Consider the following 26,844-nt stretch of genomic DNA (forward strand, 5'->3'; position numbering starts at 1 on the left):
GGTCTCCATCCAGGCAGCCATTATCAATAATATTTAAACCTACCATTGCCAAATTAGGTGTTTAATGTTATCTAGAAGTCAGGTAACTGTTTTTCTATCAGAATATTAAAGTACCTCCCATCCGAGCAGTGCCTTGAACGTCAAACACTATGTTTCAAAATCAGGGACATGTGGAAGGGCACGAACCTTGTGTTCTATTTTCCTGTCAACTAATTTTCATAATAAAAGTAAACATAGTCCCTTATCTATCATTACTTTTTATTATCCCAGCATGGCTTTTACAACATCTCAAAAGAAAACAGAACCCCAAAATGCAAACTTAGGGATGAAAGATTGTTCAGTGAAAAGTAGATAGATTTGGGTGGCGCCTGTGGCTCAAGGAGTAAGTTGGACGCCGGCCCCATATACCAGGGATGGCAGGTTTAAGCCTGGCCCTGGCCAAAACCTGCAAAAATAAACAAAAAAGAAAGAAGGAAGGAAGGAAGGAAGAGAAAAGAAAGAAAAGAACAGATGACTAATTTGCTAAAATACAAGGAGATTTATGCAAGTTTTCTAAGACTATCATTAGAAAAGGCATTATATGCAAAAACAATGCTGCCAAATTTGGTGCATCTGACGGATTGTATCTGAAAGAAAACACAGCATAGCTAAAAGAAAAGAAGGTGACTTTACAAAAACAAACAAACAAAAAATATCTTAAAGTTGCAACTCAGGGGGATTCCATTGTAAAAGCTATTATATGGCAGCATATTTAACAGCAAAATATCAAAACCATTACTGGTGGTGGCTCTATGAAGCAATATGGGGAAAACTTGGCAGATGAAATCCACACAGAAGACGAGACGAAGATTTCTCAAATCGCTTTGTCTCAACAGACTGTAGCCAGGCACCTTGTAAAACTAGAAAATCTATCAAAAGAAATTGAGAGAGTAAAGCTCCTAAGTCTTAATTTTATCCTACAGACATGGATGACAGCACTGATGGTACAAATACAGCTCAACTTGCCATTTCTATTCAAAGTTTTGATGACGAATATACTGTCACTGAAGAAATGGCTTCTTTAGTGACATTAAAAGGCAACTAAGTCAGGTGGTGCCTGTGACTCAAAGGAGTAGGGCGCCAGCCCCATATAGCAGGGGTGGCGGTTTCAAACCCCGCACCAGCCAAAAAGTGCAAAAAAAAAAAAAAAAGGCAACTAAGTCTAAGGATTTATATGAAGCAGTAAAAAGCATGTGTAAGGAATTTTCTTTGACCATTGTCAACATATCTGCTATAGTTACTGATGGCACCCTGCCAAATATGTGTAAAAGAGAGGGATTTATAAGGTTAATAGAAGACGATACAATTGCTGCTCAAAACTCATGTTTGATGAGGTATCATTGCATAATATGAGAACTGACAATTAAGTTCACAAATTTGTCCTAGAAAAAGTGCTATATACCTGATTGCTGAATAGCATCACTATGGCCACCTTTCAAGTACTCCCCCAGGAAGCTATGCATCAATGCCAGCGCCTAGCCCACCCTTCAAAGCAATTTCACACTCTTTTTCTGAATGACCTTCAGAGATCTCTTTGGATTACCCTTGATGTCCTGAATGTCATCAAAATGTTTTCCCTTCAGTATGTCCTTTATCTTCTAGTAAAGAAGAAAGTCATTTGGGGCCAGAACAGGTGCTTAGAGAGGGTGTTCCAATATAGTTATTTGTTTACAGTAGGCTAAAAACTCCCTTAAAGACAGTGCGCTGTGCAGGTACATTGCCATGATGCAAGAGGAACACGTTTTCCTGCCAAGATTTTCAGGTCAGGTTTTCCTGTTTCTCTAGTCTTCTTTACTTGGTCTACTATGCTTTTCATAGTTAGCTGACAATTTTGACACAAAATTCCACAAAGTTTTACAATATTTGTGTCAGTTCTGCTCCTGATGGGACATTCTGGCCTCTTTCCATGGTGACGCTTTCCCTCTGCTCAGAAAAGTGTATATTCCATATGTGCACTGTCGTTTTCTTCATGGCATTACCCTCACACTTGGACTAATATGTTTCTGAGTTCACTTCCACTTTTAGCAAGTTTAACAAGAAATTCACGAATATTTTCTCAGTGCTCTGATTCAAGCTCTGTCTTTCTCGTGACAGCACATGAAAGCTATAGCAATGATAATGAATGCCGTTCAACATGACTATGCCACACAAAATGTGAAAATGAACACAAGTATGAGACACTGACATACCAAGGTTATGAAACTTTGCCAGGTTGCTTGTACAGTGATGCCAACCTATGCCTCTGCTGGAAAATCCGCAGACTTGATTGTCAGACTCTGTCCATCAAAACAATTGATGCACAAAAGCTTGAAAATGAAAAATGTCATGCAAATCCTCACCAAAAACATGCATTTCATCAGGACCAAGAAGTTGAGTCATGGCCAATTCTAGGAATGCCAGACAACTATTGATCCTGACTATGGAGACGACATTTACTTTTCAGAAAGAAGATGACTCCATTCCAGGCCAACTACTGAAAAGTTTTTATGCTTTCTGACTACATTATCAAGTCATTTATGCTATCAAAAGTGCCAGAACTGGATGACAAAAGCTGGCCTGCACGTTTAGCATTTTTAGTGGATGGAAGGGCTCATTTAAATGAGTTTAACATGCATCTTCAAGGGGAAAACCAACTTATCAATTCAATGTTTCAAACCACAGCACACTTCCAAAGGAAACCAAAAATGACTAGAAGCTCAAATGAAGGCAAAGAATTTTATGCATTCCAATGGGTTAGCTGAACAATAGTCCTGGAAACAGCAAAAAAAAAAAAATAATGCAGCCTTGCTTTTTGATTTGATACAGGAATTTGAAAACCTATTTCAGGATAAGATATCCAGGAGCAGAATCAATATTTTGGTGCATTTGTGACTCCATTTGCAGTGGACATAAACATGTTACCTGCCAATTTGCAATTGAAATGCATAGAACTGCATTCTGACATTCCGCTTAAAGAAAAAATGGATCATGTCTCTTACTGGACTTGTATAGGTCATATCTGCCCAGAGACAAATATCCCTCACTTCACAATCACACCTTACTCATGTCATCACTTCTTGGCAACACCTACATTTGTGAGCAATGATTTTCAAAAACGAAGCATATTACTTCTTCAATGAAACTTCTCAAGTCAGGACAGAATGGTCATCTACCTTTAACCTACTTAAACAAAACAATATTCAACCCAGAATTCTATATCCTGCTAATCTGAACTTCAAAATTGATGGGAAATCAAATCATCTACTAATATGCAAACATTGAGGAAGTTTGCCACAACAAGAACAGCTCTACAGGAAATTCTTACACCTATTCTACACACTGACCATCACAATGGTCCTCCAGCAAACCTGAACACCCAGAAACTAAAGGACAAAACCTAGCTTCACGATGATGCAAAAGATAAATCTAAGAAATGTGCTTTCACAAAATAAGATGAAAAGAACTCCACCACACTTATCAATTATCTCAATAAATTTTAATAGCTTAAATTCCCCACTGAAGAGGTCTGGGCTAGCTGATGCATAAAAATGCAGGAGCCATCCATATGCTCCCTGCAGGACACACACCTAGCCTGGAAGGACAAAGTAAAACTCAGGATTAAGGGATGGAAAACAATTGTTTACGCAAGTGGAAATCAGAAGAAAGGAGGGGTTGCAATTTTATTTTCAGACGCAAGTGGATTTAAAGCAACTAAAGTGAAAAAAAAATACAAAGATGGACACTTCATATTATACAAGGGAACAATGAAAAACAAAATATTTCTTTTCTTTTCTTTTTATTTTTATTGTTGGAGATTCATTGAGAGTACAAGGAACCAGGTTGCACTGATTGCATTTGTTGGGTAAAGTCCCTCTTATAATTGTGTCTTGCCGCCAAAAGTTTCGCACACACCAAGGCCACACCCCCTTCCTCCTTCCCTCTCTCTGCTCTTCCTTTCCCCACCCCTCCCTCCTTCTTTCTCTCTCTACTCTCCCCATCCGCCACCCCCACCATGTCTTTAATTGTCTTCATATCAAAATTGAGTACATAGGAATCATGCTTCTCCATTCTTGTGATGCTTTACTAAGAATAATGTGTTCCAATTTCATCCAGGTTAATACAAAGGATGTAAAGTCTCCACTTTTTTTAATGGCTGAATAGTATTCCATGGTACACATATACCACAACTTATTAATCCATTCCTGGGTTGGTGGGCATTTAGGCTGTTTCCACATTTTTGGCAATTGTAAATTGAGCTGCAATAAACAGTCTAGTGCGAGTGTCATTATGATGAAAGGACTTTTTCCCTTCTGGGTAGATATCCAGTAATGGGATTGCAGGATCAAATGGGAGGTCTAGATGAGTTCTTTGAAGTTTCTCCATACTTCCTTCCAAAAAAGGTTGTATTAGTTTGCAGTCCCACCATCAGTGTAAAAGTGTTCCCTTCGCTCCACATCCATGCCCGCATTGGCAGTTTTGAGATTTGTGATGTGGGCCATTTGCACTGGGGTTAGATGGTATCTCAGAGGGGTTTTGATTGGCAATTCAGTAATAAATAGGGATGATGAGCATCTTTTCATATGTTTGTTAGCCATTCGTTTGTTTCCTTTAGAGAAGATTCTAGTCAAGTCTCTTGCCCAGTGATATATGGGACTGTTGGATTTTTTCATATAGAACAATTTTAGTTCTCTATAGATCCTAGTTATCAAGCTTTTGTCGGATTCAAAATATGCAAATATCCTTTCCCATTGTGTAGGTTGTCTATCTCTTTGGTTGTTGTCTCATTAGCTGTACAGAAGCTTTTCAGTTTAATTAAATATCATTTGTTTATTTTTGTTGTTGTTGCAATTGCCATGGCAGTCTTCTAAATAAAGTCTTTACCCAGGCCAATATCTTCCAGTGTTTTTCCTATGCTTTCTTTGAGGATTTTTATTGTTTCATGCCTTAAATTTGAGTCCTTTATCCATCTTGAGTCAATTTTTGTGAGTGGAGAAAGGTGTGGGTCCAGTTTCAGTCTTTTAGATGTGGATATCCAACTCTCGCAACACTATTTATTGAATAGGGAGTCTTTACCCCAGTGTATGTTCTTGTTTAGTTTATCGAAGATTAGGTGGTTATAAGATGTTAGTTTCATTTCCTGGTGTTCTATTTGATACCAAATGTTCTATGTCTCTATTTTTTTGTGCCAATACCATGCTGCTGTGTTGACCATTATGGCTTTGCTGTACAGCCTGAAATCTGGTATGGTGATGCCCCCAGATTTATTTTTACTACCAAGAACTGCCTTAGCTATACGGGTTTTTTTCTGGTTCCATTAAAAAAAAAAACACAGAATCATTTTTTCCCAATCTTGAAAGTGCGATGCTGGTATTTTAATAGATATGTCATTGAATTGGTAGGTTGCTTTGGGGAGTATAGATATTTTAACAATGTTGATTCTTCCCAGCCATGAGCATGGTATCTTCTTCCATTTGTTAATATCCTCTGCTATTTCCTTTTTCAGGATTTCATCATTTTCTTTTTAGAGGTCCTTCACCTCCTTTGTTAGATATATCCCTAGGTATTTCATTGTCATTGAAGCTATGGTGCAAGGAATTATTTCCTTAATTAACCTCTCATCTTGACTGTTATTGGTGTATACAAAGCCAACTGATTTGCGGACATTGATTTTATATCTTGAGATATTACTGTATTTTTTGATGACTTCCAGGAGTCTTGTGGTTGAGTCTTTGGGGTTCTCTAAGTATCAGATCATGTCATCCACAAAGAGGGAGAATTTGACCACCACTCCTCCAATTTAGATTGCATTTATTTCCTTGTCTTGCCTAATTGTATTGCCTAGAACTTCCAGCACTATGTTAAAAAGTAATGGTGACAGAGGACAACCTTGTCTGGTTCCAGTTCTAAGAGGAAAAGCTTTTAGTTTTACTCTATTCAATAAAACATTAGCTGTGGGTTTGTCATAGATAGTTGCAATCAGTTTCAGAAATGTGCCACCTATGCCTATACTCTTCAGTGTTCTAATTAGAAAAGGATGCTGGATTTTATCACATGCTTTTTCTGCATCTATTGAGAGGATTATATGGTCTTTATATTTACTTCTCCTAATATAGTGGATAATGTTTATGGACTTGTGTATGTTAACTCAGCCTTGCATACCTGGGATGAAACCTACTAGATCATGATATATGACTTTTTTGATGATAAACTGTTATCTATTGGCTAGGATTTTGTTGAGAACTTTTGCATCTATATTCATGTGTGAAATTGGTCTGAAATTCTCCTTTTTATTTGGGTCTTTTCCTGGTTTTGGTATCAGGGTGATGTTTGCTTCTCAGAATGTGTTGGGGAAGATTTCTTGCTCCTAAATTTTTTGGAATGATTTTTTCAGTATGGGAATAAGCTCTTCCTTGAAGGTTTGATAGAATTCTGCTGTGAAGCCTTTCAGACCAGGGCATTTTTTTTGTTGGAAGCTTTTTTTATTGTTTCTTTAATCTCAGTGCATAAAATTGGTCTGTTCAGAAGCTCTATTTCTTCCTTGCAAAATCTAGGGAGAGGGTGTGATTCCAAATATTGATCCATTTCCTTCACATTGTCAAATTTCTGGGCATAGAGTAGTTTTCAGAGATAATCTTTTGTATACATGTGGCATCAATTGTTATTTCCCCTTTATCATTTCTGACTGAGGTTACTAGAGACTTTACTTTTCAATTTCTAGTTTGTCTGGCCAAAGGTTTATCTATTTTATTTATTTTTTTCAAAAAACCAACTCCTCGTTTCATTAATTTTCTGAATGATTCTTTTGTTTTCAATTTCATTCATCTCTGATTTAATTTTGGAGATGTCTGTTCTTCTACTGGGTTTAGGCTTAGATTGTTCTTCTTTTTCCAATTCCATAAGATGGCTTGTGAGTTTATTGATGCGCTCTTTCTGTTTCTCAAATGTAGGCATCTAAAATGATAAATTTTCCTCTCAAAACTGCTTTTGCAGTATCCGACAGGTTTTGGTACCTTGTGTCGTCATTGTTTTATGCTCAAAGAAGTTAGTGATTTCCTGTTTTATTTCTTACTTAACCCAATTATCACTCAACAGAAGGTTGTTTAATTTTCATGCCTTCGTGTGAGGTTGAATATTTTTTTCGGAGTTTAGTTCCACCTTTAATGCCTGGTGGTCTGAGACGATACAAGGTAAAATTTCAATTCTTTGATTCTGTTGATATTTGTTTTCTGTCCAAGGATATGATCAGTTTTGGAGAATGTTCCATGGGGGGATGAGAAGAATGTGTATTCTTTATTTTTGGGGTGGAGTGTTCTATATGTGTCTATCAAGCACAGTTGTTCTAGGGTTTCATTTAAATTTCTTATATCTTTGTTTGATTTCTGTTTAGAGGATCTGTCCAGCTCTATAAGAGGAGTGTTAAAGACCCCTGTTAGTATGGTATTGTCGGATATCATATTGCTCAGACTGAGTAAGGTCTGTTTCAAGAATCTGGGGGCAATTAAATTGGGTGCATAAATATTTAGAATTGAAACATCGACTTGTTGTATTTTTCCCTTGACCAATATAAAGTGACCAACTTTGTCTTTTTTGACTTTAGTTGCTTTAAATCCACATGTATCTGAAAATAAGATTGCAACTCCTCTTTTCTTCTGAATTCCATTTGCTTGAAAAATTGTCTTCCAATCCTTAGCTCGGAGTTTTAATTTGTCTTTTGAAGCTAGGTGTGTTTCCTGCAGACAGCGAATGAATGGCTTGTGTTTTTTAATCCAGTTAGCCAATCTATGCCACTTCAGTGAATAATTCAAACCATTAACATTTATTGAGGTAATTGATCAGTATGGTAGTGTTCTATTTATCTTATTTTGTGAGAATCCATTGCTTAGTTTTACCTTTTGCATCAGTGTGGAAGTTAGGTTCTGTCCTCCAATTGCTGAGTTCTTACTTTGCTGTTGATTCATTGTGATGGTTAGTGTGTAGAACAGGTTGAAGTATTTCCTGTACAGCTGGTCTTTTTGTGGTGAATTTCCTCCATGTTTGTATATCAGAGAATTATTTGATTTCTCCATCAATTTTAAAGCTTAACATAGCAGGATATAGAATTCTTGGCTGGAAATTATTCTGTTCAAGTAGATTAAAGGTAGATGACCTTTGTCTTCTTGCTTGGAAAGTTTCATTAGAGAAGTATGCAGTCACCCTGATGGATTTGCCCATGTAGGTCAACTGGTGCTTAGTCCTGGCAGCTTGCAGAATCTTTTCTTTTGTCTTGACTTTGGACAGGTTCATCACAATGTGACTTGTAGAAGCTCGGTTAGAGTTGAGGTGACCTGGGGTCCAATATCCCTTTGAAAGGTGTGTGTCAGAATATTTGGTAATATCTATGAAATTTTCATTTATACTATTCTCTTGTATTTTAATAGTATAAATTTTAAATAGTATAAATTTTCATTTATACTATTCCTTGCTTCCATTCCTCTGGGGCATTCTTCCTCCCTTTCTGGGATACCTATGACTCGTATGTTTGAACGCTTCATAAAGTCCAATAATTCTTTCAGTGAATGTTCTGCTTTCTCTCTCTTATTTTCTGCTTCTTTAACTATCTGAGTTATCTCAAGAGCTTTGTCCCCTACCTCTGAGATTCCTTCTTCTGCATTGTCTAATCCGTTGTTGATACTTTCTATTGCATCTTTAAGTTCCCTAATTGACTGTTTCAGTTCCTTCAGCTCTGCTATAGCCTTTCTGTATTCTTCATATCATTCATCTCTTATGTGATTCTGTTTTTGGATTTCCTTTTGGTTATTTTCCACTTTATCAGCAGTTACCTTCATTGTTTACATCATTTCCTTCATTGCTTTAATCATCTGTATTCTAAATTCCCTTTCTGTCATTTCTAACTTTTCTTTATATGTGGCATCCTCTGAAGTAGCTACCTCACAGTCCCTTGGGAGGGTTGCTCTGGACTGGATTTTCATGTTGCCAGGATTTTTCTGCTGATTCCTTCTCATGAGTGATTTCCTTCATCTGTTTCCTTACCCTAATTCCCGTTTCACATCCTCTTGCTATTTAAGTTGTCATGCCTATGGACCAGGGTTTCAATACTTCCTTTTGGTACAGGACCAGAAAGATAAGAAGGTTGAAGAGCAAGAAGGGAAAAATGAAAGAAAAAAAGGAAAAAAGAGAAAGGAATGGGGCTGGGTAAAAGGGAATATTGACAAAAAGAAGAGGGGCACAGAAAGAGGGAGAGAGAGCAATATAGGTGTACAGTAGGCTACTTTGACCCAAATTAAAGCCCCCTAACTTGCGGGGGTTCTGGCTTGGGTGCTTTCCTTGAGGTCAGCAGGTCTTTGCTAGACTACTCGGACACAGTATCCCACGTTCACCAAGTAGAGAGGAAAGACAAAAACACTTTCTTTCAAACCAAAATAAGCAAACAGAAAAACTTAAGTGTTAAGATTGGGGAAAAAAAGACAAATATTAGGGGTAGAAACACTACCAAAAATGAAGGTCTAATTGTTGAAAAAGGCAACAATGGGAAATTATATTTAAACTGGAAAAATAAAGAAAGAAAATTAGACAAAGAGATGAAAAATCTATAGGGAAAATGTTGAAATTAAAACAATAACAACAACAACAACAACAAAGTAGTATATATCTCTTGTTGAATATTTTCTGGGCAACAGGTGGTCTTCTGGGGTATGAGATCTTAAGCACAATGTGATATGCTGTACGAGATGGAGACTGGAGGCCTCTGATGATTTCTCAAACTCTGCAGGCTAGAGAACCTAAATCTCTCATCAGTTGACGTAAAAGGCACTTTAAACTGCTAAACATGGCTAAGTAGAAGCTTTCCTAGGAAAGTGCTTGTTGCTAGGATCACTCCGGAATTGGATATGCACTTAACCAATGTGCCAAAAACCAGTCTCACTAATGCCCCTGAGGGCAAAAGGCTGCAAGGAGTCTCAGTCCCCAGCATTAGGCTACTCATTCACTCGATTACTAGCTCCTGGCTGATTCCTTCCTCTGTGACCATGAGGGCGAAACTTGCCAAGGCACTTCTCCCACAATGGCTCCACACGGCCCACAGCTGAACACTATTAGATCCCCATCTGCCACAGTGGCTCAGTCTGTGGCCCTAGAAATGCTCAAAGTCCTGCACACACTTGCCCAACTTCTCCCAAAGTAGTTCAACTGAGTGCCAAGTCCAAAGAAACCAAAGCAGTTCATAGGTAAGGCCTTTCCAGTTTGCAATATCACTGCTGCTATACTTACAGGTGCCGGCGGGATTAGACTGAACAAACACACACAACCACTTGCCAGTTTTCCACTGCTTTGGTCCTTCTCCTGGGTTCCAGAAGTCTCTTGCTGACTCCCTGCATCCTCAAAGGGATGTTTATGGGCAGATCCCACTAGCCAGAGATGCCAAGAGTCTTGTCTACCTACACTAACTGTGCCCAGTTGCAAGGAAGCTGTTACTCGGCTGCCATCTTGCTCCTCCTCCTCAAGAAGACATTTCAATTCTAAGCATTTGTGCACCAAAGTGCAATGCTCCCAGATTTTTCAAACAGACCTTAATTTGTCTGAGCAATATGATATCCTATAACACCATAATAGCAGGGAACTTTAACACTCCTCTTACCAAGCTGCACAAATCCTCTAAAGAGAAATTAAACAAAGATGCAAGGGATGTAAACGTGAACCTAGAGCAACTGTGCTTAATAGACATATATAGACTGCTGCATCCCAGAGAGAAACAATATATATTCTTCTGGTCAGCCTATGGAACATTCTCCAAAATAGATCATATCCTAGGACACAAATCAAACCTCAACGAAATCAAAACAGTTGAAATTATACCTTGTGTCTTCTCAGACCACAAGGCAATAAAGGTGGAACTCAACTCCAACAAAAATTGGCATCCTCACACAAAGCCATGGAAACTAAACAACCTCATCCTTAATGACAGTTGGGTCCAGGAAGAGATAAGAAATGAAATCATGAACTTCCTTGAGCATAACAAGAATGAGGACACAAGCTACCGAAAACTGTGGGACACTGAAAAAGCAGTCCAAAGAGAGGAATTTATCACATTAGATGCCTCCATCTGAAAAACAGAAAGAGAACACATCAATAATGAATTACATTAAATGAATGGCAAAGGAAGAACAAGCCAATCCCAAACCTAGCAGAAGAAAAGAAACAACCAAAATTCAAACAGAAATAAATGAAATTGAAAATAAAAGAATGGTTCAGAAATTAATAAAACAATACCTGGTTCTTGAAAAAGATAAATAAGATTGATAAACCGTTGACCAGAAATAGAAAAGTAAAATCTTTAATAAGCTCAGGCAGAAATGAAAAGTGGGAAATAACAACTGATATCACAGAGATACAAGAGATTACTTCTGACCACCACCAGAAACTCTATGTGCAGAAATTTGACAATGTGGAGGGAATGGATCAATACCTGGAATCACACCCTCTCCAGAGACTTAACCAGGAAGAAATATATCTCTCGAACAGACAAATATCAAGCTCTGAGATTGAAGAAAGCATAAACAAAAAGACTTCAAACACCAAAAAGCCAAGATCAGATGGCTTCACTTCAGAAACCTATTACACCTTTAAAGATGAGCTTGTACCTATGCCGAAGAACCTATTCCACAACATTGAGAAGGATGGAACTTTTCCCAACACGTTCTGTGAAGCAAACATCACCTTGATTCCAATACCAGGAAAAGACCTAACTAAAAAGGAGAACTACACACCAATTTCACTAAGGAATATCAATGCAAAAATATTCAACAAAATCTTAGCTAATAGATTGCAGGTACTCATTAAAAAAATTATACATCACGATCAAGTAGACTTCATCCAAGGGATACAAGGTTGGGGTTTAACATACATAAATCCATAAACATAATACACCATGTAACTAGAAGTGAAAACAATGAGGATATGATTCTTTGTATAGATGCAGAAAAAGCACTTAACATAATTTAACATTTTTTTTTTTTAGACAGACTTTCACTTTGTCGCCTTTTGGTAGAGTGCTGTGACATCACAGCTCACAGCAACTTCCAATTCCTGGGTATAGGCGGGTGGCCCCAGCCAAACTGCAAAAAAAAAAAAAGGCAGCTGGGCATTGTGGTGGGCACCTGTTGCTACCTACTAGGGAGGCTGAGGCAAGAGAATAGCCTAAGCCCAAGAGCTAGAGGTTGCTGTGAGTTGTGATGCCATGGCACTCCACCAACGGTGACATAGTTAGACTCTCTCAAAAAAAAAAAGGAAAAAAGAAGAGGAAGAAAAGAAAAGGGAAAAAAATACTCATTGCTTGCCTAATAGTTGGTGAGCACTTCCCTGGGCTACAGCAGGAAACAAAATAGACACAGACCCTCACCCTCATGGAGCTTTATATCTTAGTGGATTCCTTGTATAAATCCTTCTGTGTGGGGATGTTGTATGAACAAGGTTTATATCCATAAGTTCTTTGAAAAAGATTTTCCAAAATCTAATCTTTGTTTTTAGATTGCTTTACATGTACTTTCTTCCTTAGATGTAGTGCAACAAAATTAGTGTTAATTCAAATGATCTTTTTCAATTGAAGTTCTGTTTAGAATTTTCTTAATTTTTTTTATTTTTGCCTTAAGACATGACAATATATAATAGCATAACTTCATCAGTAAGAAGGCTACTTGGGTATAGAACTGAGTTAACAAATTGATGATTTTGTTTTGGTGCTTTTGTGAAGTGATGTTGTTTGTTTTCAGTGTTGTGAACTGTCAGTTTATTTTCATCATTTGATTTTGTCACACCTACAAAACACCAGCAACTTTTTTTAGTGTCACAAAATGAATTTAATCTGCCTTGAGTAAAGAACACAAAGAAAATTTCTTTATTTTATTTATCTTAATGTGTTTAACTACCACCAGTTATAGTGTGGAAAGAGCAACTTCAAATTTTCCTGTTTTGGAAAATAAAGGAAATTACAAACATATTTCCCTTATAAAGGAGGATGCAATATCCTAAAAAAGTATTAACAAGTTGAATTAAAAATTATTGTTTAAATAATGCACTTTGGTGAAAATAAAATCCAATTTATGTGAGAATTAGTTGCTATTCTCTTTTCTTTTTTTCTTTTTCTTTCCCTCACCCCCTCTGTCCTTCTCTCTCTGTCTGCTCTTCCCTTTCCCCACCCCCCACTGTGTCATTACTTGTCATTAATTGTCCTCATATTAAAGTTGAATACATAGGATTCATGCTTCTCCATTCCTGTGATGCTTCACTAAGAATAACGTGTTCCACCTCCACCCAGGTTAATACAAATGCTGCAAAATCTCTATTTTTCTACTAGCTGAAAAGTATTCCATGGTATATATATATATATATATATATATATCACAACTTGTCAATCCATTCCTGGGTTGAGGGGCATTTAGGCTGTTTCCACATTTTAGCGATTGTAAATTGAGCTACGATAAACAGTCTAGTACAAGTGTCTTTATAATAAAAGGTCCTTTTTTCCTTCTGGATAGATGCCCAGTAATGGGATTGCAGGATAAAACTGTAGGTTTAGGTTGAGTTCTTTGGGGTTTCTCCATACTTCCTTCCAAAAAGGTTGCATTAGTTTTCAGTCCCACCAGCAGTGTTCCTTTCTCTCCACATCCCCACCAGCATCTGCAGTTTTGAGATTTTGTAATATGGGCCATTCTCTCTGGGGTTAGATGATATCTCAGGGTGGTTTTAATTTGAATTTCTCTAATAATTAGGGATAATGAGCATTTTTTCATATGTTTGCTAGCCATTAGTCTGTCTTCCTTAAAGAACTTTCTGTTCACCACTCTTCCCCACTGATGTATGTGATTGGTGGGGTTTTTATGTGGATTACTTTAAGTTCTCTATAGATGCTAGTTATTAAGGTTTTTCTGATTCAAAATATACAAATATCCTTTCCCATTGGGTAGGTTGTCTATTTTCTTTTGTTGTTGTCTCCTTAGCTGTACAGAAGCTTTTTAGTTAATTTAAATCCCATTTGTTTATTTTTGTTATTGTTGCAATTGCCATGGCAGTCTTCTTCATAAAGTCTTTCCCCAGGCCGATATCTTCCAGTCTTTTTCCTGTGCTTTCTTTGAGGATTTTTATCATCTCATGCCTTAAATTTAAGTCCTTTATCAATCTTGAATCAATTTTTGTGAATGGAGAAAGGAGCGGGTCCAGTTTCAGTCTTTTACATGTGGATATCCAGTTCTCTCAGCACCATTTATTGAATAGGGAGTCTTTCCCCCAGTGTGCATTCTTGTTTGGTTTATCGAAGATTAGGTGGTTGTAAGTTGCAGAAAACAAGGAGTATCTAGGAGTTGGGGGGAGTTGGCCCGTGGCCATGAAAATGTATATAGACTTTTTCAGCACTTTCAGTGTGTGTGTGAACAGTATGGAAGAATACGGCTTAAAAAATACAAGTCTTGGGCTGGGCCTATTGGCACACACCTGTAATCACAGCATTCTGAGAGGCAGAGGCAGGTGGATTGCTTGAGTTCAGGAGTTGTAGACCAGCCTGAGCAAAGAAAAGCAAAACCCTGTCTCTACTAAAAAATGGAAAAAACTAGTTGGGTGTTGTGGTGGGTTCCTGTAGCCCCGGCCACTCGGGAGGTCAAGACAGGAGGATCGCTTGAGCCCAAGAGAGGTGAGCTATGATGCAGTGGCATTCTACAGCATGCAACAGAGTGAGACTCGTCTCAAAAAAGAAAAAGAAAGGAAAGAAAACAAGTCTCTTCTTATATTACCACCTACCCCCACCCCAATTCCAGTAGTTAATACTGTAGATTATCTCCTGCCATCTGTTTTCTGTGCACTTATATATCTAATATTAGTATTATTTTACAGACTTTATTTTTTGTAGAGACAGAGTCTCACTGTACCGCCCTCGGGTAGAGAGCCATGACGTCACACAGCTCACCACAACCTCTAACTCTTGGGCTTAAGCGATTCTCTTGCCTCAGCCTCCCGAGCAGCTAGGACTACAGGTGCCCGCCACAACGCCCGGCTATATTTTTGTTGCAGTTTGGCCGGAGCTGGTTTTGAACCCACCACCCTTGGCATATGGGGCCGGCGCCCTACTCACTGAGCCACAGGCACCACCATTTTACAGATTTTTTGTATTTGGAATATTTAGGACATGTTCCCACATCAATTCATCCACATTTTTTTTTTAGACACTCCTTTTTTTCCACTAAAGTGTCCTTTTTTAAAGGGGAGATGAGAGCATAGTAGTTCTGGTGCAGAGCTGTGAGAAAACAGTGAACCTGATGCTCTAGGATACCTCGTATACAGAGGAAGATTTTCAAACTCCTGATTTTATGACCTAGTTTTTGTGCATATTTAGTTTTCTGTTTAGAAATCATCAAAGTATTCAAAAGGCCCGTGACCAAAAAAATCTAAAACTCATTGCTATTTCTCTTCTACATTCTGAATTTTAAGGTCTGATTAATTTCTTTTTTACAATATACTTATATAAATGTCTACTTAATGTATTTGAATAATTTTTTAAATAATAGACATTCCCTTAAAAGTATTGCTATAATCATTTTTTTTTTTTTTGGCAATTTTTGGCCGGGGCTGGGTTTGAACCCGCCAACTCTGGTATATGGATCTGCCGCCCTACTTCTTTGAGCCACAGGCGCCGCACGCTATAAGCATTCTTAACATGTAAATGTTTATTTAAAAATTCATGTTATCCAGTTAGCCAATGGCCATTGCTGAGGAGTCCAGAGCCCAAGTGGGCCTCCAGTGGCCAGCCAACGGTACAGGAGGGGACTGCCTCCTGCTTGATCTTAGGGCTCACAACGCAGCGGCCCACCACTGTAGGGCGCGGCTACCACGGGGTGGCTGCGGTCAGGGCTGCCTTCCCTAACACTGATGACAGAGGGACTGTCATACTGGCTGCCAGGGGCGCTCATCAAAGACTTCAACACAAACTTGCCCATCAGCGCGCCACCTGGCGGCTGCGGCGGAATGTACAAGGGGTCCCATTCCGGCCTCGAGAGCTCGGCCTCTAAGCTGCCCAGAGGAGCTCAGCATCCTGATGTCCGCCAGGTTGAAGGGACCGTGGGAAGGGGCGCAGAATCTCAGCCATAGAGGAGGCCTCCACCTGTGCCGGCAGGCGCCACTCCCGGGTCGCCCCGGCTCGGATTGGATAGCTGAAGCTCCAGGTGGAGGGCGCCCTAGTAGGGCTACTGCTCCAAGGAGAGGAAAAGGATGAAGCTGACTCTGATGAGGACCTGGTGGCGGACATCGACTCCGGATGAGACAGCGAGTTAGAAAGGATAAAGTCCAGGTCCAGGAGATCATTATCCTTGAACGCTTCCGTCTCCGTCAGGGTAGAAGCACAGGGTTGCTACCACCGCAATCCGCACCTGTTCCGCCTCCCTTCTCCAGGACTGCGGTCACCGGCGCCACCGCCAGGTCATAGAGGCAGCCAGGAAGCACCGCGGGGAGTCGCTTCATGTGGGAGATCTCCTCCCGCCAGCGGTTATTTGGGGCACCTGCTGGACGCAGTGGCTTCTCCCTTCCCGCTGGGTCAGATACAAACGTGGAGAAAGATCGGAGCAGCGCGTCGCTGACAGCCATGTCAGACTCTCCAGGTGGCTGCCTCATTAATGTGGGGGCACAGAAAGACCTCAGGAGCACTTAGCAGGGGGGTACCTGAACCCCAAAATCAACCACGAAAAACTTAGAAAGGAAGCTAAAACCCAACCCCCCAAACTGCCCCGAGATCCTTCTTCTTTGGCTTAAATATAAATTGAAGACGGCTTTTTAAGAAGGTTCGCTGATATACCAAAGTTCTTTAAAAAGCTGTAAACTCTTACAAGTAGACAATCGGCGGGCGAGGCGAGTCAGTAGGTCCCGTGTCCAGTCTGTGCTCTTCGACTCAGCAGCGTCCCCCGCCGCTGTCTTGGTCGCCTGGGATGTTGCCGTGGGCGCAGGGGCTGTGGCCCGGGCGGTGGGAGGGCGGCGCGGCCAGGTGAGCCTGCCCACGGTGGCGCGGAGCTGCGGGATGGGCGGCGGCGCAAGGCGCGGAGTCCGGGGGCTGGCTGGATCCCAAGCCGCCATGGGCGCGGGTCCGGGGTGGGTAGGTGGGTGGGGACCGGAGGGGCGGGGAGGGCCACTCGGTCGCTCTTGGTACTGCCCCCGCCCGCCACCGCCTCAGCTTCCCACGCCCCCGCAGCCCCGCTCGCAATGGCCACCGGCCAACTGCACACGACTTCCCCTTGGGGCGGCCGCTTCCCAGCAGGACTACCCCGACCCTGGGTCCAGAGGAACTACTGAGCAGCAGGGACTGTCACCCTGCCCTGCTGCTGCCCCCGGGCTTCCACCCCCACCCAGGTCCCAACTGCCCACCCTTCCTGCCAGACCAGATGCAGCCACAAGTCCCCCCTCTCCATTACCAAGAACTCCTGCCACCCACCGGGTTCCTGCATTCCGGAGGAGCCCGAGCCAAAGAGGGGAAGAAGATCATGGCCCCAGAAAGCACCGCCACCACACCTGTGATTACGCGGGCTGCCGCAAAACCTGTACAAAGAGTTCTCATCTCAAGGCGCACCTGCGAACCCACACAGGTGAGAAACCCTACCACTGTGACTGGGATGGCTGTGGGTGGAAATTCGCCGGGTCGGATGAATTGACGAGGCACCACCGCAAACACACCGGGCACGGCCGGTTCCAGTGCCAGAAGTGCCACTGTGCATTTTCTAGGTCAGACCACCTCGCCTGACACGTCAAGAGGCACTTTTAAGGCTCCAACAGTGGACATGACCCGCACTGCCAGAAGAGAATTAGTATTTTATACCTTTCACATTGTCTTCCCCAGGAAGAGGGGAAGAGCCCAGCTGGAAAGCGCAACAATCATGGTCAAGTTTCCAACTGAGCCAACTTGTGAATGAATGATCAGGAAACAGGAGGAACCCAAAAGTCAAAAATCAAAGAACCAATAGGTTCTGTGACTGGATCTTCTATCATTCCAATTCTAAATCCAACTTGAATATTCCTGGACTTAACAAAAACGCCCAGGGGGTGAGTGGAAGTTGTGGTTATCAGGGTATCAATTAGATCCGTGAGTTGGGGGAGGAAAGACCAGAATTCCCTTGAATTGTGTTTTGATGTAATATAAGCATAAAGATCACCTTGTTTTGTTTGTTTTGCCTTCTAAAAGCCATTATTATGCTAGAAGAAAAAAAAGAAATTCAGGTACAGAAAATGTACCATTTTACCAGTAGTTCCAATTTGCCACATCTTTGCAAGGCCTTTTTTGTACTTTCAATGACTGCCATCCTATGGGTGAGAAATTGTACCTCGTTGTGGGTTTCATTTCATCTCCATAATAATGATTAGGGATATTAAATGCATCTTTTCATATGCATATTGGCCTTTTACACTCACCACTATACTAAAGAGGATGTGTATCTTATTTGGAGAAATTTCTCTTCATGACCTTTGCCGATTTTTAATTGGATCATTTGTCTTTTTGTTGTTGAATTATTAGAGTTTGCTACATACTTTGGATACTAGTCCCTTATCAGATATATTAGTTGCAAATATTGATTGTCTCCCACTCTGTAAGTCATCTTTTCACTTTCTGGACAAGGTCCTCTGATGCGCTAACATCTTCAGTTTTGATAAAGTCCAGTTTTTTTATAAAGTCCAGTTTTTTTTTTTTTTTTTTTTGTAGAAACAGAGTCTCACTGTACCACCCTCGGGTAGAGTGCCGTGGCGTCACACAGCTCACAGCAACCTCCAACTCTTGGGCCTACACGATTCTCCTGCCTCAGCCTCCCCAGCAGCTGGGACTACAGGCGCCCGCCACAATGCCCGGCTATTCTTTTGTTGCAGTTTGGCTGGGGCTGGGTCCGAACCTGCCACCCTTGGCATATGGGGCCAGCGCCCTACTCACTGAGCCACAGGCGCCGCCCATAAAGTCCAGTTTTTTGCTTCCCCCTGTTTTTTTTTTTTTTTTTTTTTTTTGGCCATGCTTTTGGTATCATATCTAAGAATCCATAGTTAAATCCAAGGCCATGAAGATTTTCCCCAGTGTTCTAAGGATTTTATTCTTTTAGGTTTGTATTTACCTTACTGATCTATTTAATTTTTTCTCCAGAGAATTCCCTAGTAATCCTAATTCTTGAGAAAAGATAAGCTTAGGTATCCTACTGGAAAGAAACTTCTAGCTGTAGTTATTGTATCTCACTAACTTCTTGAGAGTGCCGTGGTGAGTGGCCTATTTTTATTTTTCATTCTTGTTCTCCAGAGAACAGAATGGTTCATGTAGGAATTTGTTGCACCTTCAGTGTGCACCAGAAAATGCCAGAGGACAGAATGGTGAGCGACTTTTCTCATTTTCAGCCCCAAGACTGAACCTAAGTTACTGAGCTTTGTGAGGGAAGGACTTGGTTGTCACACTTCGGGAAGTTTTCATTTGGCTAATCTGGGGATATTCTTTTTCCTGGGACAAAGGTTCCGTTTTCCTGCTACCCAGGGCTGTGGACTCAGACATGTGTTCTTATGCCAGGCCTCCTATTCTCACTCCCCTGGAAGGTTTCTTGGTAGGGTTCACCCTGGAATTGTTGACTCAGAAGAGGTGGAGCTGGAAGGAAGACAAATGGCCACTGCATTCCTGTGAGCCCGTTCACGAGTTGTGTTTCCTGTTAGACGCCTTCTGCCCTTCCTGTTCCGAGATAAGACTCACAGCAACAGAGCTGAGTACTTGCCCAGTCTGTTAGGCTGCTCTACCTTATCCTTTCTACACACTTCCAGAAAACTGCACTCCTCCCTTGGGTCTCCACTCAGTACCTCCAGTCTCGGGTACTAAAATTCCCTGAGCTTTGCTCTCTACTGTATGGTGACCTGGTGAAACGGTTGTCTTTATAACTCTGGCAGTGTCAGGCCATGACATGAATACAATTTGTCCATGTAGATATTGTTTCTGAATGTGCTGCTTGTCCCTGCTAGGAAGGGACCAGCTAGTGTATTTAGGGTCCCTGTCCAGTTCTCGAGGGTACCAGAAGTGTGGAGAGGCACAGCTTACCTGTGCAGAGGACAGCCTTATCTGCCAGACTCCTGGGGTCACCAGAAGTGTCTGGGGCCCTGCTGACAGCTGTTCACACCCGTGAGCAACTCACAGTGGAACTCGTGGGGATTTATGTCCTCAGACTCTGCCTGCTGCTCAGTCACTCCTGGAGCCTAGGTGCTACCAGGAGTATTTTGCCCCAGGGACTGAGATGTTTGTAATGACTGGAAGGAAGGAGGGAATGTTCCTCTGCAAAGAACTCACTGGAGAGGAAGAGACAATCCTGGGACTTGTAGGGGGGTTTGTTTTATTTTGTTTATGAACTTGAGATCTAGTACTAAAAACTAAATGTTAAACAAAACAACTTTTTTGAAAAATAATGTGGAAAGGAGGCTTTATTAAAAACCTCAATAAGAATAAAATTAACAAAACAAGTATTTTTCTGCCCCTACTCCACCAAACCCGAAAGCATGAATTTAACTTCTAGAAATTGGTGCCAGAAAAGGGGACTTGTAGTAAAGTACTTCTTTAGGAGAAGGAAACTGAGGGATTGCAAGTCGTCCAGGGCTGGAGGCATTGCCCTGAGACTGATGAATGGGCAGCTCCCTTAGGCAGTTGTCTGCCTGCTGGAAAAGCTGCCCCTGAGAACCTGGGGTCTGAAACCCCTTTTCTAGCTGTTGCCCCCACCTGCGTGTTACTGCTCAGCAGGCAGCTCAGTGAAGGAGAACATTCCCTCGTAAATATCTCCATACAGGCTGGGAGATTGGCAGAAACACCTTGGTGAGCACGTTTGGTCAGGATGGAGGGGCATATTCCTGTCACATTTGACATAAGGACAGTGGGCTGTGGGGAGCATTTTTGTTACTTTGTGTTGTGGTTGCTTTTAAGTAATGAGCTCATCATAACTCTTTAATAGACTTTTTTGCTGATTGAAAATAAGGAGTAATTTTAGTCACAGTTTCTAATCTGGATCCAAATGAAACGTGAGCCATGGCCACAGCCCGGTACTGCACAGGGAGATGGGAATTCTCGGCTGTCCCTCACTTCCCGTCTCACATAGATCCACTTCCTTGTATCTTTTTCAGAGGCTTTTATGTTATTATTTTCAGAGATCAGACTTGGGTTGACAGTAAATGTTATTTAAATTTTAGGGTTTTACTCATTTGTTATATTTCATTAAAAAATAACCTGAATCTATGGCTCAGAGCCCATAGCACAGTGGTTACTGTGCCAGCCACATACACTGAGGCTGACGGGTTAGAAACCAGGCCGGGGTCAGCTAAACAACAACAAGTGCAACAAAAAATAGCTGGGCGTTGTTGTGGGTGACTCTAGTCCCAGCAACTTGGGAGGCTGAGGCAAGAGAATCACTTAAGCCCAAGAGTTGGAGGTTGCTGTGAGCTGTGACACCAGAGTGCTCTGCCAAGGGCATCATAGTCAGACTCTGTCTCAAAAAAAAAAAAAATAGTACTAATACTAGTAACCTGAATCTTAAAAATATTTGTAGTGGAACCATATTGAACATATCCATTGTTTTGAAGCATGTAGGATATTTTTCTTTTAAAATTGATTTTATTTTTCTACGGCTTTTTAAAATGTTGATTAAAACTTACTGAGTACTTATGTGCAAAAGCAGTATATCCTGTGATACGTGCATACATACTAATGTTTCCTTAGCATTATAATGTTATAGAAATTATAAAGGATTCCAAATAACTTTTTGTTTGCACGTGCATTGGGGAGGTTTCCTCACAGAATTTGCAGAACAAAAATTGTTTGCTGCCCTGTTGATTAAACCATCGATGACATCGTGTTGTTCCCAGCCACAAGGAAGAAGGAAGATGCGGAAAACTTAGCTGCAGCCCAGGTAAGGAGAGGGGAGGTGTGCAGGCAGGAAGTTAGCTAAAGCAGCTTGGACTTCAGAGTGCGGGTCAGGCTAGAGGTCAGTTGGGGAGGCCTTCCTCACACAGATGGCATTTAAACCGGGAGACTGGATGCTGTCAGTGAGCAGTGGGAGTGGCTAGAGCAGAGAGGAGGTCAGGGATGAGCCTGGGGCCTCATTCCCACAGCTCCTGGAGAGGAGGCAATGGATAGAGACTGAGAATGAGAATCAGTGAGGCCAGGAGAACAGCAGGTCTCGGTGTTGTCCTAGGAGTCAGATGGAGAAAGGGTTTTAAGGAGGAGGATGTGACCAAGTGCTTGTCTGGTGCTCTGGTACAGGTCAAGTAACACTACATGTGAGAATTGATCTCGATTTGGAGGACTTTGGTGACCCTGACACTGTGTTCAATTTTAACATTGAGGACAAAAGCATAATTATAATGGGTCCAAGCTAAAGAGATTTGGAGATGGCAAATATTGGTAACACTTTTGAGGAGTCACCTTTATTACTTATATCATATTTTCCTACCATGGTATTAATAGGATATTCTTGGTTGTGTTACCCCATATATGGTATCTTGGCAGTTTCCCCTACGCATGATTATATCAATATTTAGAAATAAATGATGCCATTTTCCTCACAAAAATGTTAAAGACATCCGTGGTTGCATTTTCCAAGTTGCCTTCTCCAAAATTGTTCTGCTATGTAGAATATTGAAAGAAACAAATGCACACCGCATGCCCCACTTGAAACTAGGAACTGTATATCAGGACAGAAGGCTGTGACGTACATGCTTCGTACAACACAGGGAGGTGAAAAGGCCCACAGTGAGGATGGTTTTTATCGTCTGCTTGACTGGGGACCTGCCTGTCGTGGTAGAAGATCAGTGTCTACAACTCTTAGGAGATCAGTGTCTTCAATTCCAGCTTAGCACACTAAGGAAAGTGAGGAAGATACAGTCCTTCTGGGGTCACAGGCCTGAGTCAGTGACTCACTGCACCATGGCCTTGGTGTGAGGAGGAAAAATGGGACAAGGGGACACGACACCTCTCAGTTCATCCACGCTGACCCTCAGGACACTCCTGTGACATTCACCAAGTCATCAGTGTGCTGACAGTGAAAGGAGAACAGTGTGTTTTCCTAAACGGCCCTGTAAATGAGGGTTCCAGGGTGAGAGACCTTACTGCCTCCTTGAGGTCAGAGTGTCTGGGATGAGCAGCGCTGACAGTCCACATCCACCTGGGTACAGTGGGACTGCCTGCCTGCTTCAGTTGGCCCTGTCAGAGCATTTGCTGTCTGAGCACAAGACAGGAGGCGTGTGAGAGGACACCAGAAAGCCTTAAGGTCCACCTGAGCATGGGTGCAGGCACACTGCAGTTACAGGCACATAAGCTTGATTCACATATGCACACAGACCCATGAACCTGGCCTTTCAAGGCTGGAAGCCTTCCGCATGGTGAACTGTGCACAGAATTAATCTTGTGGACACGTGGTAGCTGCTCACTCCTGTGAAACATCAGCCTGTATGAAAACCAGAGTCACACCACTGTGGCATAGTGGCACCTCCCTGTAACCCTGTGTCCTTTGAGAATTCGAAGAGCACAGGCCTGCTCTGGATACTCCTTGAGGCCGGGAGCTATAGCCTGCCCCTCCTCAGGGCCCACTGTGCAGTGTGACACATGCAATGTCGCTTTCTTCTGTGTCCCCTGGGGCCCCAGTGTCCTGCCACCTTCCATCCGTGCAGGAGAAGTGATCTTCCTGACAACAGAGAGCTGCAAGAGGTCCCCAACCATGTGTCTGCAAAGCCGTCTTGCCTTCACACAACATGTGCAGAGAACAGTCCTTCAGCGGATGATTCACACAGCTGATGATACGCACAAAATAGTTAGTCTCCCCAACTGGAGTGCCATCTCCCCTCAACGGACAGGTTGGCTGGGTGGTGTCGTCACAGGATATATGCTCAGCCGTCTGTGGTCCACGGACACTCTGAGACTATGACATGAGCTGAGGTTGTATTCATGGAAACTGACTCCCACCAATAGGGTAAATCCCTTACACTTGGTCTAACTGGCATCGTCCATTTGTAACTTCAACACTAAATAATTTAGGTATTAAAGCTTCAGTGGGTTGCTCAGTCATGAATTTGAGAAGTTTGACAGTAGTACTGACATCCAGTATGTTAGTCACCCCTCTCTCTGTCTGCAAAGAAAGCTGTGACTAATACTGACTTCACAAAAGATAAAACAGCAAAACTTTACGTATATTCCAAGCAAGGAAAAGCAATATTGAACAAGTGAGGGTTCTTATTGCTCAATAAGGAAAGAGTAAACTCTTGAAAATTGAATACACAAAGAACACCCCAGGTAATTTCTCCTCGGGATCTACTAGCAAAACTTCTCATATATGGATCTTACTAAAGTCTGTTGCAACCCGGGAACCGAGCCGCAATGCAGTGGACTGGGGCACCCCCTGCACAGGACCTTACTTGACCACCTGGGCTGTAGCAGACAAAGGGAGAGAAAGGCTGTGAAAGTTACACCCACGGTGTTCTGACCCGTGAGGCACAACACCCCATCAGCCCAAACTCCCTTTGCCACCACAGGCATGCACTGCAACTGGGGAGCTGATATTCGGGGCCATCACCCGCTCGAGATCTCAGGGGGAATAGCAGCTACCCTAGCTTTCACCCACAGAAGTCTGAGTTAGTATTCAAGACATATACACCAATACCTACTTTGACTGATGGGAGAAATCTTTATGTAAAAGGGCACAATATAAATGTCCAGGTACAACTGCACACATAGTCTTTCATGGGTTTAAATGAATACACTACCAACTTTCCATACAGTCACTGGATATTAGTTCTGAACAAAATTGTAGGTAATTTCTGTATACAACAAGTGTGAAATATTGGAAAAGGCATACAGTCTAGGAATATGTTAATGAAGTATTTTTAATCACTGCTAAGAGCAAGTGTCATTTCACAGTGGACCAAACCGAATTGAGTGACATATTCGTATTTGCGTGTGTGTATGTGGAAATGGTGTATCTGCAAATCCTCATTTCACAGCTGACACCGACACACCTTATGCAGCCGTCTTCATCATTTTTAGCAGTCTGGTTTATTAAAAGGCATATTCTTAAGTTTTTTTAGTACATTTTGAAAGTCTATGTAATATAATTCATTTGACATCTCATTTTTATTAAAATAGGCTCTGTACGTAACAATGAGTACATGCAAAAGTTTGAGGGTAAAAGAGATTCTCCCTTCTAGAAATATATTCCTTCAGAAAAACAATATAATTTTCCAAAACTGTGTTTTCTACATTTGAGAACTGACATAGATGGACTAAAGCCAAATGAAGATTACATCACATTCATTGCTAAAAGTTAACTGACAGCGTTAGGGAGATAAAGTCATTGTTCCTACCAAAAGGGCTGGCAGCTTGAACATTTAGAATCGCTGCTACTCACATAACGGTTTAGGATCTATTTTGGTTTTAATGGGAGGGAAGTCTGGCAATTAACAAGATAACAAAGAAAATGCACTAATTGAGACTAGAATCGTAAGCCGCACTGGCTTCCATGGGCAACTTGAGGACTCCATCACATCACTCAGGTTCAGCTTCATTCTGCACATGGTCAGTACAGTAAGAAAGGCCAGCCGTTGCTGATGCTGTGAGATAAAAAGAGATGTAAACGGTTGGATATGTAGGTAAGTATTATATGTAATTCAACAAATAAAATATTTTGCTGCTGAAATCAGTCCTGGCTATAAATTCTCACTACTGATAGTAAAAAAATGTACTATACTTAAAACAGTTTCCATCATCATTTTGGTATGCACTGCAGTCACACTCTTTTCAAGTTGATGTTGTTCAAAAGTGAGAACGTCTTGATGGTACTCGTCCAGTTCCTCCATACTCTAAAACAAAAATCCCAGTTTAGCTCTAAACCATCACTTTTCATCATATTTAACTGTGTAATAACACAATGGAAATAGTAGTAAACGTTACAATTCAAGTGATGGTCATTTACTCTAAATAAATACCTTCTAAGTAGACCATACAAAGCAAAATATTTACAGAAATGTAAAACTATGTCATTAGAGTCAATATGATGATATTTGGAGGCATGGAAATAGTGCACTTTGATAGAAATAATGCGATAATAAACTATTAAATTCAAGATGCAGCATTAAACGGAAAAGACTGGAAGTTCTATATCAATCAGTGCCATACTTTGATAATCCAATAATAAGTTTCCAGAACGTTACATATACACCTATTGATTATCACAAATATTCAATACATCATGATTTCCTAGAGAGGAATGACTTGTTCTTTTCTTATTAATAAGTTTGAGTTCTTTGGGGTGTATACTCCAAGGGTACATGTCCCATCTGAGTAGAGTATAAATGTCTTAACACAATAATCAAGCAAGTGAGCTGAAGGCCATGTTATCCAGTTTGATTTAAGCATTCCAAAGTGCATGTAAAATCAGCACATTTTACCACATAAATGCATTGATGTATACGGTTAGGATTTAATTGAAAAAATAAGAAGATACTGTGTAATTTTGCAACCTATGAGGTGATGTCGGTTTGACATATACTGTGATGAGGAATAACATTGCTGATGTTTACTTTTATTGTGAGAATAAAAAATAACAAAGGGAAAGAGGGAGCAGAGCAGTTCTTTGGGAAGACATCCTTGCTGCTCTCCAGAGTTGCTGGCTTTCCTGTAAATAAAAACAAAACTGTTGAAGAAAAATAAAAATAAAAATGAACAGGAAAAAAAAGAAAGGGATGAAATGATTAGATTAATCATATGACTCCCTAAAATTATGAAAACTATAGTGTTTGGTGTAAATTGATACCCTTCCTTGCACA

At 41.2% G+C, this 26,844-nt stretch overlaps 2 pseudogenes; one reads left to right on the forward strand and one right to left on the reverse strand.

Annotated features, from left to right (window-relative positions):
* The window catches only part of LOC128577232 (Krueppel-like factor 4), an 873,632-nt pseudogene extending 856,967 nt beyond the window's left edge, over positions 1 to 16,665 (reverse strand).
* Positions 1 to 17,803, forward strand: part of LOC128577233 (Krueppel-like factor 4) — a 793,492-nt pseudogene extending 775,689 nt beyond the window's left edge.
* The last annotated feature ends 9,041 nt before the right edge of the window (positions 17,804 to 26,844 follow it).

This window comes from Nycticebus coucang, chromosome X (assembly GCF_027406575.1).
Source record: "Nycticebus coucang isolate mNycCou1 chromosome X, mNycCou1.pri, whole genome shotgun sequence".
NCBI lineage: Eukaryota > Metazoa > Chordata > Mammalia > Primates > Lorisidae > Nycticebus > Nycticebus coucang.